Source organism: Thermobia domestica, chromosome 2, assembly GCF_964235325.1.
Source record: "Thermobia domestica chromosome 2, izTheDome1.hap1.1, whole genome shotgun sequence".
NCBI classification, from domain to species: Eukaryota; Metazoa; Arthropoda; class Insecta; order Zygentoma; family Lepismatidae; genus Thermobia; species Thermobia domestica.
In genome coordinates, this window is record NC_137455.1 from 677,874 (window position 1) to 699,617 (window position 21,744).

Sequence of the window (21,744 nt, forward strand, 5' to 3'; positions counted from 1 at the left end):
GATCGTCGTATTTCTCTTTCGTGAGTTTCAATTAAAATTTTCTGTGGAAATAATAATTGGGTTGGGTTCTTGAGTCAGAAGAAGATAAGGAGACGGTGTTTGGTTGAAGAAAAATGTTTATGTTTGTCCCTGAGAATGAATTTTTATTTTGGTATCGTCATAGCTCAAAGATTCAATAACATTAACTTTAGCTCTTTCACCAGTCTCTGCTATTTTACATCTTCTACACACTGAACATTAAAAATAAATTAATAAAAGCAAGTATTTGTTTTTAAAAAAGTAAAAATATGATACACCACAAGAGTAACCAGAAACTTTCACAAAGGAGCTGAAGAGGAGGTTACCTATATTTACATAATCAAATTTCAGATTTAAAAATACTACATTTGATGTCCTAAGAAGACAAAAATCTTCCGCTTTTATGAGACTTTCCTGATAGTAAGGGTGAAGTCAACAAGATTACGTGGAATTATATTTGAGATGTTCCAGTAGTAACAGCACCTATTATGCAGTAGACAGTTCTACCTGGAAGTATAGCTTTTTTTTTTTTTTTTTTTTTTTTGTACAAAATAAATGGACGCTGATTTTCACCATTGCGTTCAAAGTGTATTTTGAGGAAATAAGCATTTTGTTGACTCCGCTCTGATTACTCGGAAAGCTTCATATTTTCTTGGTTTCTAGCTTTCAGAGACTTAGAGTGTCTTCGTATCTGAGCGATATGAATCATGTAATAAAAGCATAATTACTCAGTGTTTGTACGTGTGGTATTCCTATCCTCAATTCTGAATATCTTCCTTCCCCCACCTCTTAATTCTTTCTCTTTACAAAGTACAAGGGACTCCCACTATCCTTCTTTGGCTGAGTAACGCTAGTAGCTACAAAAGCTAAACTAAATGAAGGAAGGATATTGTGGCTTGGTGTAGAGCGCTTAACTCTGGTGCGTGGGGACTCTGGTTCTATCTTGGTCAGGATCCTAGTTGTGTTGGAGGACGTCGTGTCCGTGGGTTTTCTGGGGGTATTTCAGTCTTCTTCTACATTCTCATTCCACCAATACTTCCATCATCATTTACTTGTGTTAATCATACTTCCCCTTAGCCTAAAGGAGATAATCGTGGGACGTTCAACTGAAAGATTTTATTTCATGTAATTTTTAAAAGCTAAATGGCTGATAAATTAATTTAGCAAGAAGGCCATGACTACATGTATCTGTTGCGATTAAGGTAAATCAGTCGTCGTGTAACGTTCAGAGGAAAGATTTACGTACTAGGTTAGGTTCACTTCGAAACAATTTCTCATCCCTCGTTCTTCCTCGAATTCAATTCAGTCAGTAATTTGAACTAGTTTTCGGGAATGACAAATATTTTCTAAATTTCATCTGGCAATATTTTCTTTATTTCTTTTTGTTTCCAATTTCTGCTGTAAAAATAGTAGGTGCTTAGTAGAACATAAAACATTTTTCTTTTTTTAACTATGGCGTGAATACCGGCAGTATATACAAATCAGTTCCTTTGCAACTACGTTTTACGTTTTCTAAAGTCTCCTTTCCTCATTTTTATCCTTCCTTTTATTTCTTGTTCCCATTTGAGAGACAGAATTCAAAAACAAACTCCGAAAAACATGATAATTAGATTCTAATATTCAGTTGCTTTCAATAATAATTTAAACATTTCAAGACCAGAAGAGAAAAGATATCTTAATGAGTAACTATTGAATGTCAAAGAAATAAATCCATACACATACGTTGTAATTTAAAGATACATACTTTACCCTGTAAACTTTAATTTTTTGGACTTTAATTATTCATCTGTTGGAAATGTAGGATTGGTAAGATAGCATCTTCAGTGTTACGAAAGGTATTGAAAATGTCCAGCGCTTCAAAGATTACGAATCCCAAACAACAAAAAGACTCTTTCACTTTTCGTCCACTTTATTTATACTTTTATTCTAATTAAACTAATGATTCTTCTAATTAAGCTTCGTTGATTGTACTACTTTTAAGAAGATTATTGTGGCCCGTCGGCTAATTCTCCACTTTTGATGTGAAGATTTCCTAGTTTGATTCCAAAAGGCCATGTAAGTTTCTAGTATACATCAGCGTCTGCCAGAAAGCATTAAATGTAAAATTTTGTAGTTATAGCTGGGGATCCCAGTTTTGCTGGAAGATCAGGGGTTACTGAAACAATGTTTCGAAGTAAGTACATGACTTTTGGGTCTCAAACTCGAAATTTTGCCCATCAAATTCCACCGAAAAGAACCTCTTCAATCAAATCAAGAAATTCTCACCAAATTTTAAGTTTTCATTCGTTTCCGTACATATTGTACCGATGTAGGCCTCAATTCTTTGTCATTCCATCCTAGTATTAACGTTCATTTATTCCTTAATTACATTATCTACAACAATAAACATAACTTTATTTAAAATATATCGCAACGTAACACAAAAATATAAAAACGTAAGCTCAGAAATGCATGAGGTAGGGAAATGAAAAAGTTTCTCGGACTCTCTTAGATTGAGGAATATATTCACATATTCTATTGTGCAAATTTTGATAAAATAGAATAGTTTCTTAAAAAACTTGATCCAGCAGAGACAGAATCTGTGAATAATGCTCAGAAATACAACTAAAAAGATATTGTAGAGGAACTGCATGAAGTTTGAAGTTCATGGTTACGAAATGCTTGCCAACTGCATAACGAAGTTGGAAACACGGTGCAAGTCCAACAGGGATGCGCACGAGACGAGTCGAGACAGGATTTTCCTGACAAAATTCGAGTCGAGACACGGCTCTTCCAATAGAAAAATATACATTATTCGAGTCGAGACATCACTTTTACAGCACATTTTCGAGACGAGACAGCTACAAATCTTGTCTCGTGCGCATCCCTAAAGTCCAAGCAGCTGCTAAGGATGGACTGCAGGAATCAGCAAAACTTAGACTTGAAAATATATAGTTTGAATTAAAAATTACTCGGGTGTGATGATCCTAGTGTTTTCCGTGAAAACAAACGTCTGCTCCCTTGGTGTCTGTATACTTTGAACCGTTTTTCTCGCATCTCTCTCTCGCATAAAGTACTCTTAGCAAACCGAGAAAGTCTAATATTTTCCAAGATTGAAATTATAAATTCTAAAATTCAATTCATTTCTATTTTACTGTTCCACGCCTTCAATTGTCAACAAATCGAAGGCCAAATCGTGACTTTCATTTACATTTTGTGCATACATTTATGTGGCACTTTTGGCTACTTTCATTTACATTTTGTGCATATGTATACTTTCGAGCGACGTGTAAGGAGAGAAGAAAGTTTGATGATGGCGAAAAAAAATCCAATTTGAGATTTCAAAGGTTTACACGTTTCATGGCCCATAGAAACCGAAAAAGTGACTTTTCGACATCTGTCCGTCTGTCCGTCCATTCGCACAGATGTACATTCACCTAGAAACCATGCTGTGCAACATACCGAGACCAAATTTTAAACTAAAGGTTTTTATGTGATTCTCCAGCGGGAGAGGTCGAATTTTCTTCCTAACCCTAAAGATAAGGATAGTTTACTTAAGAGTAAAGATAAAAAAATGTCATTTTCTCAAAAACGGCTCTAACAATTTTGTCTATATTCCATAAATCAATTTTCCAAAACAACCCAATTGTGTGCTGTAAATAATTCATCTGGAAAAGATTGAGAAGGACGAGTTTATTCTTGGGATGATTTTTCTTTCGGACGATTTTTTCAAACACGATTCAGGCGACCTTGTTTATATTTCATAAATGTATGTTTCATCAGTAATATGACGATGTGGCATAACTCATTTGGGCTTAAAAATGTACAAGGGTAGTTTATTCTACAGGGTGTTTTTTTAACGATTTTATCAATAACGAGTCATGTTATTCTGTTCACATTTCCTAAACAAATATTTAATATTTGCATAAATTATTTCCATGAGAATATCCACAAGAGATACTTTATTCTTCTGAAGGCTTTTTCGGACAAGTTTATAAAATATCACTCATGGGATTTTTATTATTATTTTACAAACAAATATTTCATTAATAACCTTAACATGTGGCATAAATTATTTCTTATGGGAAAATCTGCAAGGGGTAGTTTTCTTTTCGGGATGAGTTGTCTTTCGGTGATGTTTTGCGAAAACGCCTTAGAATTTTGTTCGTATTTCAAAAGAAAATGTGTCATTAATAACTGCAGTTGGATCGAGAAAGTTTAGTGCGGTCACTTTTATTTCGATGATCAATTAAATACATAGTTTTCAAGTGACCAAATATCTATACCTGTAGAATGGGGTACAAAAATACTAAAATTGTGTTTGTGATATAGTATAATTAATAAGATACTCTTCATCCCACAAAAACAAGTGTTTTTCATCTTTCCGCCCACCCTAGTTCTGTAGTTATAGCCACAAACACTGCAAATTCACAAAGCATCCAACCCCCATTATTGGGGAGTATGCAACCCCTCAAACTTTGGCGCAAGTTTGGTTGCCTATGAGAACGTCTTTTACTTTTCCCTTCTTCGGGAGAAACAAGGGATTCGAAAACCTTGGTCCAGCCTTGAAGAGTATCCCATGATTTCAAGACAATGTTTGATGCATTGGGGACGCGGCGTCAGTAGAAGGCTGAAGTATTTGGACGAAGCTTGAGACTGAAAGGTGTTACTTCCTGTAACGTTCAATTGACTTTGGCCATCACAGCTCGTTATCTCGCTGCCGTTGTTTACTCTCTTCTGCGCCTCTTTCACGTGGAACGCCTTTTGCAATCGTCCTCACAACAGAAAAAGATCTCTATTTGTTCACACGCTAACCTCGGTTCTTATCTCAACAACAAACACTGCTTATCTCTTTGTATATTGAGTCATGTAGCATCTTTCGCTTTTAGGATCCAGCCCATACACTTTAATAGCTACATTTTTCACCTTTCCATCGCTGAAGTCCAGTAAAGCCTATGAGATGAGTTCCTGTCTGTTTTCCATTAAATTAGACAAATCAGCCAGATTTAAGAAATCCTTTCCATTTATATTTTCACTTGGATGTCGAAGGGATAACGTCCATTGGGTTTGGTTGAATAGAAGATTCAGGTCATGCAAAAGTAATTGATACATCGTACTTTGAAATATTTGACTTATCATTTAAAATTCATTGACAATTTTTAAAAGATAAAATACTGTATATTGATCTACCACACTATTTTCCTTGTTCTACTGTCACCCCCTTTAATTGATGGATTCTAAGTTACACGGTGAATTCACTCTGTTTTTGTACAGTGACGTCGTTAGGTTTTAAACATTGGGTAGGACATGTTACATTACAGATGCTTCTTTTTAAGTGCTTATTATGGTTTAGTTTAGTTTAATTTGATAGAAGAAATTTAATAATTTATCTTAACTCACATAATGAAAAAAATATTAAGCATACAAGTACATAGGGGTAAAGCCAGGGAAGGTTGGAAAATATATAAGCTCTCCCCCCCCCCCCCGAAATAGGGGGAATATATTCAAAGTATTGAATTATAACATTAGAGAAACAATTTTCTAAGAAAACAATATGTTCTGAACTAGAAAAACAAGTCACTCACCAACGCTACGTTTATTTTAAAATAATAAATGTGTAACAGTTTCACCAACTAATTCAAAATATTGGCCTCACCAGATACTGTAAAAAAGAAATTTTCTTCTTCATACCGCCATAGAAGGAAAGATGGAAGGAAAGCGAGGAATAGGAAGAAGATTGTTAATTTGAGAAAGGGAAGAAAATATTGTATTAAAAGAGGAAGTTGAAGATCGAGAAACATGGAAGAAACATTTCCAGGTCCAAATCTAAAATTAATGTGATTCTCCCATGTTGTTGATGTGCCTACAATTTGTTTGCTCAAGGCTTTTCAAGTATCACTGTGCACCACGACTGCTTCAGACGCAAGTGATGTATCAGTCCACCTTATATTTCTCGATTTGTTTATCCATACTAAGCTCTGAGGGTAGATGTTATATGTTACTATATCGTTTCACTAGTTCCTTCATCTTCTTTTACCATCGGATAATTTCTTCCGATACTTTTTATTTTTTTATCTATTTTTTTATTTTTGGAAACAACCATTTAATACACAACAGCCAAAATCGTATTTTTGTAAACTTTAATTTCCTCTATTACTTTAACAAAAGAAACACTTACCAAAGCTTAAAACCCACTGTATTTTAAATTATAATATGTAACGGTTTCGGATATCTAACATGTCTTTCGTCAGACAGATGTTCGATAGTGTTTGAAGAATATGCTAGATATATGAAACCGTTGCATATTATAATTTAAAATGAAGTGTGTTTTAAGCTTTGGTCAGTGTTTCTTTTCTTAAAATAATCAATCGAAAGCCATGGATAATCTTGCTATCCTCTATTACATGTGAAGGCGATGCAGTAATATACAACACATGCATTACAAACCTATTTTTCATTAACTCGTGAATTGGTTCATTTAATCTATGCGCAGTTACTTAAAGTTGTTCGTCTCCTTCTTCATCACAATATAATATTTGCTTCCGTAACTACGATTTCCAGTTCTAACAATTGACTTTGTTTTCTTGCATAAAATAAAATGATCCACGTTGCACCAAACAGCGGTATTTTACATTTTTCATTGTTACTGCTACAGTATTTTCAGCATTGAAATGGTTTCGATGACTAGTTTTCTGATTTTATTTAAATGAACGATTCACTTGAGTCAAAACATATAAAACAAAAGAAGGGAAGATTGACTGAGTGGAGTTTGTTTCTTTCAGTACCGAGAATATACGAGTCAGGATATTCTACTTAAAATCGAATCTGAATCATTATGTATAGTATCCGAGGAAATCACTTTATCAGGAATCAAACCCAGGATTACAAAAAGCATACGAATTACTCATTTATCGCTCCCTGATGATCTGACGTGCATCTTTGGCACACGGGGTCGCTGGTTCGATTCCTGACGAGAGAGCATTGAAGACATTACAGTGATTCCGATTCCATCTTAACTGAGATTTCACGCCTTGGTGCTAAAATGGACGCTAAACTTGAAGCACCAACAACAGATTATTCACTTTTGTCTACGAAGGGGCCACGGTGAGTCAGTGGAAGAGCGTTTGCTCGATCCCCGGCCAAGTAAGTTTGTGGTGGACAATATCGTGTCCGTGTGTTTTCTCGGAGTTCTCCCATTTCGTCCTATATTTTTATTCCACCAATTCTACCTCATCATTCACTTGTCTTAATCATCTGTCTTCCTTACCCGAAAGGGCATAACTGAAAGATTTTATTTCCAATGGTGACATAAGCGGGTAGGCCGGGTAGACACGGGTCTACCCCAAAAATTTGAAAAATATATAAATACTAAAAGATACAATAAAGAGTAAATGCATTTTCCACTATTTATATTAATGTTAGATAATTATTTAACAAATAACATCAACCACTACTGTATAAGTAATTTCCTACTGTCATTAATCAATCAAATGTGTATATGTATCCATAAGCAAGGGAGCAGGCCTACCCAAATTAAAATCCTTAAGCCGCCCCTGTTCATTTCACTTTATTTTTACTTTGGTCTACAAAGGATCACAAAGAAAGAAGCAGCGGCTGTGGTTTGGAAACAGCTTATGCTTACTTTGAATTGTATTATAGAAAGCTAAGAGGATGCCAGGAAATGTGGTTTTGGCCATGAATGCTGCAGAGACGAAGATGCTCAAAGAGAAAAACAGACGACGATGGAAGCTGTTGACATAGAGAAGAGAACATCGTGTGCACAAGTGAAAATTGTTCCAAAGAGATTCCATACACTTTTTTTTCGTTAATTAGATGTAAAGTGTTTATGTACATAAAACTTTCACCCTCAAGGCCGGACGAAGATTCGTGTTTTGAGTGAATTGAGGGGAAATGGGGTCAGGGGGAGGAGAGGACTACCATTCGCTCGAATCGATTAAGATATTCTATTTAAGTAAATTGGATATCAAGCGATGGGTGTGTTAATATTAAGCTCGTGATCTTTGTTTTACCATTCATTTCTTCTGCTTAATGGTAAATCACGAATATTTCGACAGAGTAAACAAATTGTCACGTCTGCATTCAACCAACGATTCCCTTTCTCTACAAAATGTGTTTGTGTACAAACTGAAGCATCAGCGTAAACATAGCTTGGGTCAACAAACCATTCGTTGCCTTCTCTAGAGATTTTATGATCTTTAAAGTTGCCAATTCGCAGTGGTGGATCTAGCCTGATGCTGGGTGCTTACTCCCCCGGTTTTCTGAGACACTTTTTAAAAACATAACCTACTGTATTAATAGTGACTAAAATATAAGATATGATGAAAACACAGTTCTTTCGCCTAAGATTTTAGCTATTCCCGGCTCGAAAATTTTCAGACAACTCCAAAACTGTCAAATATAGACATTTTCCTATTTCATGCATTGTACGATACGGACACGGACACAGGCTCAAAATTACAAACAGTCCGTACAAAATACGGACATATGGCAACCCTAATGATAACTAACCCTCAAATCTTACTTTTTTTTCTGTCTTTCTTCGTCATATTGATTTACGCTTTAATAATAGCTTTTCGTATTTCGACACCTCTTGTTCTTCTAAGAGGTATCTATTACTCTGTTGGCAAATTTCATGCTGATGTTTCTTAAATAAACTCCTTGGACCCTATACACAGTCTTTTTCAGCGCCGCATTAACACCTTGACTAACGTGTGATCTTAACTTTCGTATTTAGAAACATTTTAGTCCCAAACCTATTCTCTCTTACGTTTGGTTTCGCCTGTTGTGTTTGGACAACCCTGCTGAAAACTCGTGGCTGGCCTTTTTCAATATAAATCGTTGTTATCTTCACTAACGTGTTTCTAAATACGGAAGCTAGCATCACATATTAGTCAAGCTCTTAATGCAGCGCTAAAAAGGACTATTCGTAAGACCCCGCGAGTTGAGTTTCTTCGTTTGTACATCTCTTCATTGCTTTTGCTTTTATTTCTGTTATATATTCGTACTCAGAGGTTCTGATCTTTTTCGAATTGACTTATGTTATTGATTGTCAATACTGGGGTTTCCATATGTTACATTTGTTTGTACTATGCTTCTGCATATTTTATTTTGGCATATCATTGGACAAAAGACTAAAACAAACAAACATATTCGAAACCAAAAGCTATGGTCAAAGCCTATCGTTCTTTTCGCATCGATTACTTTAAGCAGTGGCGAAACGTGCAGTGAAAAATTGGGTACACACACACACACACACACACACACACACACACACACACACACACACACACATACACACACACACATACGTGTGTCCTCAAAGACCATTTCAACAGAGGGTGAGGGTGTGGGGGAGTAATGCTCCTCATTTGTTATTTCCAGCAAATGTAGTATTATTCGGGAAGTCTAGACTTGGAGGAACAACACACTACTTTGTACACTGAGAAAAATTTGTTATCCGGACAGCGGTATATTGCACTAATATGCGGAAACCTTATGCTTACTACGAAAATCAGTACGGATCATACGTTATCCATATGCTACATACGCATTGCCCTTAGATGTTACATCATGTCGTTGCAGGATGTATGACATCTAGCAGTCTTTAGTATACGGTATTACATACGTATATGTATGTTAAATACGTCAGCTATATCTTATATACGTCTATCTGTATGTGAAATCTTTACCACCTATATATACAGTTATTTCGTTCGTACGCAAAGTACGTTTATTTGGAACACTTATACGGAAAATACGTATAAAATATACATTCTCAATTATACGTTTGTTGTACATTAAGTCCAAAAATTACAGGATTTACCCATGTAACCTACGTTTTTACGTACGCTACATATGTTTTTTTCTCAGCGTACTCAAGGAAAAAGAGTAAATGTATGTAGCAAACAATGTTGAAAACTCTAAACATACAATATCTATGAATTATTAAGGATCATCACCATAGGGTGAATCAGCAATCGCCTGGGATCCAGCAATCCATAGTACATGGATAAATTGCCTTGGCGATGGGACTTTCAGGGACACACGCCCTCCTTTTCCGTGTAATCATCGGCCATACATATGGGTGTGCAGGAGAGGCATTCCTTCCTCTATCCACAACAATCTTCAACGTTATACTTTATATCAGTGAATGATCATCAATGTTATTATTATTAAATATTTTCACTGGCAAATCCATTGTGCATAAGAGCACAAGAACCGCTGCAATGATTTCCGCATAACACAAACTCACAGAATAGAAACTCATTGAAAAATATTCGCAATGCATTTCTTGTTACTGTGATGATTTAAGGAGAAACATTTTATATTTTTTAACTCGAAATATGTGTTCCTCTTCAAACTACCTCGTAACAACATGGCTTTGTTGAACAGATGGAACAAACCGTTAGCTTCTCTGCAATGTTACTTGTTATATTAAAAATTCTTGTCACAAATAGAGTTAACCACATGATTATAATAATCGTATTGGTTACAATTGCGTGTTGGCTGCATAGAGTATTACGAATCGAAGGAAATCGTTTCTCTAAAGCTATAGCTTTCCCTGGACTTTCTCGCGTTTATTGGATCAAAAGGTCTTTGGCCGAACGTTGCTGGCTGCTTTTGCATTAATGCAGAACGAATAAAAAATGGAACCTAACGAATAAGTGACAAAGGTATTTCCGGAGGAAGCGTGTGGTAACTGGAGTGTGAGCCTTCATTAAGGAAAGCCAAAGCACGCAACAACTCCAGTGGCAGCAATTAGTTTTTATGCTTTTCCAGACGAACAACCAATGTCAACTGGAAGATGAATGCGTCACGCGCCTCACGAATATCTATCAATCTTACGGAGAGGCGGGAAAACGAGCATTACTGTTGATGAGGCATAAAATGGACTTTCTTCCTTTACTCCCACATGCATGCCACAAGATTAGCAAATAATTAATTTCAAATATATATACAACAAATAGCTTTCTCACGCACTGGCTTCGTTGCCAAAATTTTAGCCACTTAAGGCAGCTTATTCACGTGGCACTCGTATAGCTCGGTGATAAGTGATCAGCGCCAGGGATACCCATTTTGTAATCGAGGCTGAGACTCACTGTCCTCAAGCTCAAATGGGCACGCACTGACCTGAAAATAGCAATTCGTCAAGGCAAAGTGCTCGCTCTCAAAGAGGCTGATGGGCTCCATCTTGTATCCAGTTCTTTCACAGGACTCGTGCTTACTCGGACAGACTTTGGCACAATGTCCACTTATAATGCTCGGGTCCAGCTTGTGAGCTCGACACTGATTAAACCCAAAACCTGGATTGGGGCCGCGGTGGCTCAGTGGTAGAGCGTTCACCTCTGGTGCTTCGGGTCCCGGGTTCGATCCCAGCCCCCGCCAAGTGGACTTTGTGGTGGACAAACACCGTGTGCGTGGGTTTTCTCGGGGTTCTCCCGTTTCCTCTCACTTTATTCATTCCACCATTTCATTCATTATTCATCATCACCGTCTCCTTTAGCCTAACCGACATAACTGCGGGACGTAAAACTCAAAGATTTCGTTTCATTTTTTCCAAAACCTGGATTCGCGAGCTTTGACACGTCTGACTCAACACGTCTCCCAACGCAATTGCAGCTTGCTACTCCTGTTGCAAAATCTCTCTTCCTTGCCCCCCACGACGCAAAGAGCTTGACAACCCTCAAAGCTCGCACTACGCTAGGGATCGAACTCACGAGTTTTGATAGTGACCGAGGTTCATGTAATATGGGCGGGAATCTGTGGAGCTGAACCAAACATGATTGTCGGGAGATTGTTCGTTAATGAACTACAAGAGCGAAACAGTAATTTCACGTAAACATATTTTCGTGGGAATATAACAACACAGAATTAGAGAATCTTACTGGCACTTTCTCGATCGAGATTTCGATTAATGCTTTCTAATTATTATTCTGTAATTAGTGAAGTGTTCGTATTCTTTCACTGACAAAAACTAGAACAATGCTCGCAATCCCCTTTGGTTCTTCGTATAAATAAATTCATTTCCACGTACCGTCTCCTTTAGCCTAAAAGGCATAACCATGGGACGTAAAACTCAAAGATATAATTTCATTTCCACGTAGATGCAAGTTTTAGTTCCCGTTCAATAGAGAATCGTTTAATGAAATGTTAATTGAAAAAAATTCTGAAGACTGGAATGTTAATTTTTGATGGAATCTATTCTGTAATAAGGCAAAAAAAATCCTTAATACCTGTTCATTTATGAGACGAATTTTAGGATAACCTTATTAAGTTTGTCTTCGTTATTTTTGTTTGAGAAGGTAGAGAACATTCAGATAACAACATAAACCTAAACGTGACACTGGTGGTTTATCTGTTTTTCTATTTAAAGGGCAACATCCCTTTTCACCAACAATTTTATATACTTGATGGATCTAAGTTTAACTCAGGATGTGCTCATACTGGACATCGAACTCTCACCATTTAGCCACGACTACGAGGGAGTTCTTCTGATACACTGCTGTTTAACCTTGTTTTCAACTCTTTCTTGAACGCAAAGCTGCGCTTTCCTTGTACCTGTAAGATGATAAAGGCCGTGGATGAATACATTTCGAACAGTTGCATTTGTGATCTCATTTTGGAGGCAGTCGTAAGATCGCTGAGTACATGGAAAAGGATTCTCAGAATCAATAAAGACGAGTTTTATCATTTGTGTCACATTGACTAAATTACTTATAAATAAAACAAAATGCAAGTTTTGGCGACAACTTTTCGCGACCTCATTTCTCGTAGCAGCTGATAGGCAGTCGCTGTTGTTGTCGTGGGAAATATAATTCGACTTCCTTCTTTCCGGAAAAAGAGGAATTGAACATTAGGTGTTGACAACTAAGAGTCAAAGTGTGCCATCTATGCTCTGCGGCTGATGATAACAAAAAAGGTTAAAAAGAACATGTTTTGTATCTTTTGGTTGTTTCTTCTAGCGAAGGCCACAAATGTTGTCTTTATTTCATATCTCCTTCTCTTCCGGCCTTCTTAGCAACGAGGTTCGGGGAAAAGCTTCAAATGTTTTTCTTCTCAGCCAGCATTCAATCTGCACTCATTTGCACCAATCAATGGTGCCGGTGGTAGGATTCTATAGTCCAGAAGAGGTAGTATGTGGTAGGGAACACCTAAACTGTGAGGATTGATTTGGTAAAATAGTTTGTGCACTCACCAACTGCACCGGGTCGTAGTTTGGAGCCCACATTAATAGCAAACCCGATCCTTCGTGTCTTCGATATTGCAGAAGGACTCGAAACACGACATTCATTCCTGACCAAATGGATGGTCTCGAGTTCCATCCTCGTTGGGTTGTTTGCCTATAAAAATCCGTTCGAACCTAATTTTAATCAGTTTCCTACTCATATAGTGTCGGCGCTGACGGAGAATGTTAAATACTAATTAAACATTTAATTAATCTGCCATTCACAACTCGTAATTCATTTAAGTGTATCGTAATGTATCATTTAATACATTTGTGCATTCACATCTCCCTCCTGGACATTAGTGATATCAATTGGCTCGGCTCGAGCCCTGAGCCACCAGCTGAGCTCAAGCTCCGGTTCAAGTGTGCCACCGGCTCGGTTGGGTAAGCTGTTGGCTCGGCTCATTTCTCGGTTCGGCTCGGGGTGACTGAGCCGCTCGAGTCGTTGACAACACTACTGGACATATGAAACGCTCTCAGTGAGTGTATCGTTTCAATTTGGAGACAAATTCTGTCAGAATGGAGAAAATATCTAATAAAGAATTTTTCATTAAGTATTGCTTTCTAACTACGAAATAATTGCTCAATCATTTTAGTAATATTATTTGATATCCGCAGTATTTTTGCTTAAGGTAAAAGAAAAAGAGTTGGTTGTTGACTAAGGAATGGACTTTAACACCGAGGCTATGAGACGAGCCCTAATGATTAACATTGGATTTGAACTCAACTCAGATTTGCATCCTAGACACGCATTCCCATCGGGAATTGAACCCAAACCACGGTCAAGCAAAGCACGCGCATTAGCCACTTGAAGAGTCAGAGAACGGCAGAAAAGCAGGGTATTTGCTAATTGAAAAATCCTTCCTTAAATCAAAAGATGAAATCGAAAGAATGACCATAGCAACTCGAAAATGTTGGATAATTTTCAGGGAAATGAGAAGTATCAGCCGAAAGCAAGACTGTCTTCAGAATTCACAGGTATGCTGAGAGCAAAGCGTGTTCTGTTTTTATAAAGAAAGAAGAAAATCTTTGCCCAGCATTTGAAACCGCTATTCGTGCTTTTGATACTGTTCGTCTCCATCTACATCCCAGGTGAAGGCCAATCTGATAAAAGGTGGAAAGAACATTGAGTGCGTCTGCTGACGTTTCTGTTGCTTTCGAACGAATGCCACATCGATGTTATCTTTCGGAGGCCTCCCAAAGACGTAGCCGTAGTCTCTCGCTTGGAGATCCCGTTGCCACACAAACTCCAGCAGCGAATCAATGGAAAAACAGGGCTCGAGGGTTTCTAACGGTTCTTGCGTCATGCAGACGACCAGCGGCAACAAGTGGCGGTTGCCTTGGTATTTATCTCCAAATAATAATTGCTTCCTTCGAACGTCTCGTTGCGTTATCTAACCTTTTGTTCTTGAAAGGAATTCTTTTCTAAGGTACCATTCCAGAGCATTCAGGGAAGGCCATCAACTGAAACTATTGCTCGTTACCTCTCCCATTAGATGGAAGACGCTCAGGCTGCAGGTCTCGTAAGAAATTTCCATTTTTTTTCTATAGATGACTGGATCACTTTCTAGAATAAAGAATGTGGGTAGTTCATCCCACGAGACGGGAGGCATCTTTTAAAATTCGATACAAGAGGAGAAGTTTCACGAATCTTGTGGACAACACTACTTCACCCAAGTGTTAGGTCTCAATATAAAAACTATACGTTGACAACTATATAAATTGATTGATTATACGAACACAACGAAAAGCATTTATCAACGTTTAAAGATACAGAAATCATTACACGATATACTCCAATAATAAATATAGTTTAAATATTGTTATATTACACCCTTCATGAACATCTCATAACGTAGAAGGATCCTGACAACTTCTAGATGAAATTAAGAAAACAAAATCAGCGTATAAACTTACAAAACGAGGCGAGATCGTCGATGCGAGACGAGGAAAGCTTTTGAAGATTTGTGGCGAAACGAGAAAGAATCCCTCGAGATCGAAATGAGACGAGACCTCTACAGAATTTATGAGACGAGAAACAAAGTTTTCTAGTCTCAATTGGGCCAGCGAGAAAGTTCAATATAATAGGTACAATGTGACGAAATCATTGTTTAAATTTGTTTTTAAATATCTCGCGTCTTTTATGACTGTATATCCATAAGAATTATGTAGACCTAAACGATGTTGAAGCTTGAAGAGAGAAACGGAATTAAACTTGTAGTTTAGTTTTCCTCGTACATTAAAGAAGGCAAATTGAGAATTTGAAGCGAATAACGATAAAAGCATTGGTGGAATCCAAATTGTAGGAGAAAACGGAGAAAAGCCATGGACGCCATGAACTCATTGCATCAATGGAACCGTTTGCGTCATAGGTGACCGTTCTAGTATTGAGAGACAGTTTCAACTACCAGCGGCAACGATCACCACCTTATACGTTAACTGTGAACAAAATAAAGATTCACTTTTGCTAGAATAATGGAGAAGAAAGAAAGAAGGCTTTACCTTTGGCCAATGAATGATCTGCAAAGCCTATTAAAGGTATAACTTATAAAAGTGTTTAGTGAGAACATTCTGAAACAGTCGTGATGTTTGTTCCTAAGAAATTCGAATACAAGCCAAGAATCATGAAGTGCTAATGCCATTGTAAGCCATGTCATAGAAAAAAAAATCATGAATCTGTGTTTCCGTTCTTTGTGAACAACGTGGCTATATAGGGCGAGACCTACAGTTCAACGTCTAAGTTTCACCACTGTACTATGTTTGATTCTCTTCCTCCGGGAATCGAATTCTGGACCTTATACATCAAAGACACTTGCGCTAGTGAGCGAGGAGAGCTACGAAAAAGATATCATCAGCATCGCCTGGCCGATGACGGTCAATTACCAAACATGAAATCATCGCCAACTGAAAGAAAAGACTCACAGTATCTATTGTTTCATTTTAAACCAACTCGATATTCTATGATGGAACACTGAAATATGAGCATCAATGTTTTTACACTTGAGAAGAATAAGAACAATGCTACTTCCGTTATCCTTGCCATCGCACATTAAGCACCGAAGGCCACACGAATTATGGTAGTTGAGAGAGATGCTGGCTTATCTCTTGAGAAGGCACGCTTTCCTCTTCTACAGACGAGGCAGAGGCAAACGCAGGTTGTGTTGTGGGCGTAATGATCGTCTCTCTAAAATGGTTTCTCCCAAACAAACAAGACGATCAGGATTAAAAAAAAAAGACGATTGGTGTGTTTTTGTTTTTGTCTGTTGAGCAGTAAGTGATATGATTGTGATTGGTTCAATGGCCTCTGCCGAGTGATTGGCTGTGTGGGAAGCGAGCGTGTTCTGCCTGGAGGTGGTCAGCTGGTCACACCCCGTCGATGGATGAAAAAATTGAGATTTCGGAAGAATCCTTTGACCATCACTTCTCACAGCAGATGTGGGTTTCATACGTTACATTGGGCGATTCGAACTAGTTGCCGTGGCTTCCGCTTTTAATTGCTCTGTTTGCAGGCGAGGTTTCACTAATAAAAATGGAAGCAAGGTTCCTACTGTATTTTTTATAGTCATTACGGTTAACATGTAAAATGAGAATAGAATTTGTAATCTTTCAGTCCCACGATTATGCCCTGTAGCTTAAGGGAGATATGGTTAAAGCAAGTGAGTAATGATGGAAAAATTGAATGGATGAGTATGTGGGAGGAAGCGGGAGTACCCTGAGAAAACCCACAGACATGACGTTTCCCACCACAAACGTACTTGGACAGGAATCAAACCAGGAAGACCCCAGAAGGAAGCACTCTACCACTGAGCCACATAAAATTTTAATTAGATCTGATGGAACTTAGATTTTTAAAAATATAAAAGACCAGACAATAAAATAAAAAAAACACTTTAGTTTAACGTCCCACATATTATTCCATGTAGTTAAAGCAAAGGAATGATTAATAAGATTAAATTGAATGATTGGTGAAATGTAAATGAGGGAGGAAACGGAAAGCCTGAAAATACTCAATCACATTATTTGGTCTCGGATCGAATCAAGGATTCCTGAAATCAGGTGATCGTCCTACCACTGAGACACTGCTTAGTCAATAATATTAATAGATAACATATCCTAAAATTGGAAACATCAGGTAGATTTATGAGGAAATTGTATAATTAACCTACACAGAGTGTTTCAAAGCAACACCAACAACGTTTGGGAGGTGATTCCTGACACCAAGATAAGACAAAATGTGTAGACCAACCTGGGTGCACAAATGCTTCCTTTCTGTAATTATAGGCTGCCGAAACCATGGAAAAATGAACTTTAAAGGTTCATAGCCCCAAAACTATGGGACCTACCGGAGTTGGGTCAAGACTTCACTTACGAACTAATATGTGCCCTATCCAAAAATACATGTTCCAGAATCATAAGGTACTCACGCAACAATTTTTATAACTAGGTAGAGGTTTGCTACGGGCATATAATTTGAAGTACTTACCAACTACCTCTATAAAAATTATTGGGAAAGTTTCGCAGGATTCTGGAACATGAATTTTTATATAGGGCAAATATTAGTTCCTAAGTGAAGTCTTTACCCTTTACCCGACTACGATAGGTACCATAGTTTTGGAGCTATGGAACTTTGAATTTAATTTTTTCGTGTTTTCGGGAGCCTATAACTCCGAAAGGAAGCATTCGTGCACCCAGGTTAGTCTATACCTTAGTGTCAGGAATTACCTCAGAACGTTGTTGATATTGCTTTGAAACACTCTGTATAAGGGCAGATCAATAATACTGTTTTTTGTTGCTTGCTTCTCGGGAAATATCATATCATTAGAAAATCAAATAAAAGTACCTACTTATATGTACTCTACGTTCCACAGATGTATTGTAGCTGCAATATTCATTAAATATTCTTTCATTGCCATGAGTGTGTTAAGTTTATTCTGGCTATATGGCTATAACTGTACAGCAGTATGGGTACTGTAGATTCTGTACGAATCAGATTTTTCCTTTTTTCTTTTTGTTTCTTTATATAAATCCATTGATAGCATTTAACTCACCTGATTTAGTGGATTTGAGAAGATTCTCTTGGGATGGATGACTCCAACGGGACTCGAACTCAATGATTGCAACTTAAAGATGCAGACTAGTAGATACACAGCTTCCCTTCTGATAAAAAGTATTGTAGAAATTGTCGGCGACTGAAACGGAAGTAAGTAATACAGTAGCAGCCACAAGTGCTGTTCTCCTGTGACCATTCATTTAACAATGCAGTGCCTTGGGCAACGAGAATCCAACAGCGCTGGCTGAGACCGTGTGAATATTTCTTGGCCATTCACTCTCAAACATCTGCACTTCATTAGAATACTTCGCATAGCTTTTATCTCATGTAACGCCCAGTAATAAGAAATCACACTCAACATCTTTTTCGATACGTTCACGAAAGAAGTTTCTGCTTCGTTATTCGGTAATGAATCTTTGTATATTCAAATTTTTAGGCAATATAGACATAAATGGATGAGGAGAGACGACTAAAATGTGCGAATAATTCATCATATGAAATAAATGGTTTATAGCAGCGTTCCTCAATCTTTCTGATGTCGCGGACCCCTTGTACCAACCGCTAATTCTCCGAAGTCTCCTGTAAAATAATAAAAAAATGATTTTTTAAAATTTATTTACAAATTATTAAAATAAAATGATAAATTATAGTTTCACATTAAATATGTTATTTATGACAATACAATACTGTTATAAATGACGATGATGAAAAATGCCATCATAGTGTGATGAGTAATGCATCTTTGTTATTGAGTAATTTTATTTCTTTTTCATCTTTTGGTACGCGTAACATATTCTTCTCAATTGGTTAAAACTTGGGTGATATACTACATAACTATTGTCTCAGCTGTAAGCGATAAGATGAACTTTAATGGAAACAAAAAAGTCCCGCGTACCTCCTTTCAGTACCTCGTGGCTTTCCAGGGGTCCACGGATCACAGTTTGGGAAACACTGGTTTATAGTATTTGGATAAAGAATAACACCGTACCTAGAAACTACGTCATGTATAGTAATAGCCAAATTTAAAACAAGCAATGTCTGTTTGTATATTAATTGCGTTTATGTCATCATCTCATAGACGTGTTTAGTATGTACAGATAGTTAGCAAAATAATGGAAACACTCATGTAGTGTGTATTACGCTCTGTTGGGTTGTGTGAGACGTTAAAGTGTGCACAGGCCAAACGTTGGTACTGCAAAAAACGAGGCCGATCCGATTTTCAAAGCAGGCAAATTTTGAGTGCTTGGTTTGTTGGAACAGATGGTTTGAATGGTTCATACACAAGTCTTGGAGAGATATCATCACTAAAGAAACTTTTTTAAATAATAATAATAATAATAATAATAATAATAATAATAATAATAATAATAATAATAATAATAATAATAATAATAATAATAATAATAACAGGTTAAGCTAAAGCAAACAGGTGATTAATAAAGGTGAATGATTATAGAATTAAATTATTCTGTCTCGCCGGGAATTGAACCCGGGACTACATGCGCCAAAGCCAGACGCGCTAGTCTCTAGACCGGCAACGACAGAAGAGGAATAGTAGGAAACCGAGGTTGGATTGAAATTCAGCTTCGTTTTTAGCAGTGAGGCTGTGTGAGACGTGGACCTATAGCTTAATGCGGTATCGAAGCACATGAACTCTCGTCGGGATTTGAACACGGATGTTACACTTTGGAGGCGGTACGCTAACCATATGGTGATGAGGGAGCCGTAGGTGAAAGGGACCGCCAAACGTTGAAAATGATTTTCGTAAACAACTGTTCCACAACTCAATCTTTAACAAGCTATTTCTCCAAGAGGAGTCGGACAACATCCACAGATCGGGATGCGATTTCAAAAACTTTGGTCGTCAACGCGGTTGCGCGAAATAGGTGGTTCAGAAAATATAAACCACGCTGTATGGCACATTTTGGAATTAGCAGTGGAACCTACTTTTGTAAGGAATATGACCTATATTTACTAAAAGGCTCGTTTTTGTTTGTTTTTTTTTTCAATATATGGCAGCATCATGCTGACAAACTGATTTCTAAGTGGACCAATGATGTAGTCCAGAAATATACTACATTTTTTTTTTCGTTTTTCACGAATTCACTTAAATTTGTCATACAGTGTTATTCGGTGGAATGGTTTAAATGTGTTAAGGCCTACTTCTCATGCAAATACAGTAAGTTGTTATATTTTCTCGTGCGGACATCGTTTGCTTTTCCATTAGAAATACTAAACAACACATTCACTTTTGATGAATTGCCATCAGTTTTGTGGGGTCCATTCTCGCATACCGCATCCATTCCTTTTCAAAAATACAGAATAATCCGAAAAGAATAGAACACTCTCGAACAAAAATTTTAACGCTTATGCTTTTTCTTGAAGCAGTTTTTTCTGGACGACATTTTGAATTACGTTGTACAGTGATACCAGCCATGTTGCACTAAAGGACGATGGGTTTATCTTTCAGCAATTGTGGTCGAGAAACTTCCCCTTGCTTACCATTAGCAGCCGTTTATTCCTGATGAAACTAATCTGAGACAATACGAGCTACATCACAAAAGATTCTCAATTTAAGAATGGTTATAGTTCAGGACGTTTCCAAGCGAGATGATTATAATGGACCTCATTGGTGAGGAATAATGATCAAAAAGTGTTTCGTACGTCACAATGGGTTTCTGCAACATTATTTGGGGTAAAATGACCGAATTTTGTCCGTTCATAGTGGATGTGGTGCGAATGGATTTAATTCAAAATGATTATAATTCGTCATGTCATTATGAATAGTGGTCCTGGGAAATACTAAGAAATCGTTATGATCGCTTCTAGATAAGCAATTAGTTATCTAATATTACTCTATGACCCTATAATAAAATGTACTTTACTCTTTTTTGATGAATAACTGTGACAACAAAGCCAATTCACTCATCCCTCGGAGTAACAGGTAGGTCTCCCTTTAACGGATGTCGAGAAGCAATAAACAGAGCAACTACATGTGGTTCCTATTGTTTTACAGTTTTGGCTCTTGTTTTATACGCCACTGTGTTTATTTATACTTGTTTCTCATAATTTTGTTTATATAAAGTGTGTAGGTATTATTTGCTGTCAGATTGGATAGTCTGCTTGAACAAAATTACAGTCCCCTGTTATCGGTCTTCCCTTTGTAGTGTAATTGTGAATATTAGCGATTGTACTGTAAGCGTATGGACATTTGAGAATGCGTTTTCGAAGCGTTACCCCCTAGAGCGAACGCGACAAAGCTAGCTATTTGGTAACTTTACTTTTGCCAAATTTATAAATCATACTGTGTGCCAGTCAGGGATTCCAGGTCTTTTTTTTTTTTTTTGCCAAGTCCAGGTCTATCATAACAGAGTTCCAGTACTCTGCACAAGCCATCTTTAAAGCAGCTTCCTGGCAACACGTCTTTCCTTTTTTCCTTCCTTTTGACATT

The 21,744-nt window shown here is 37.3% G+C and overlaps 1 protein-coding gene across 6 annotated transcripts in view; it reads left to right on the forward strand.

Moving 5' to 3' along the window:
* The window catches only part of Rhp (GTP-Rho-binding protein rhophilin), a 390,041-nt gene that overhangs the window by 251,227 nt on the left and 117,070 nt on the right, over positions 1-21,744 (forward strand). The gene's annotated exons all lie outside the window — the stretch shown is intronic.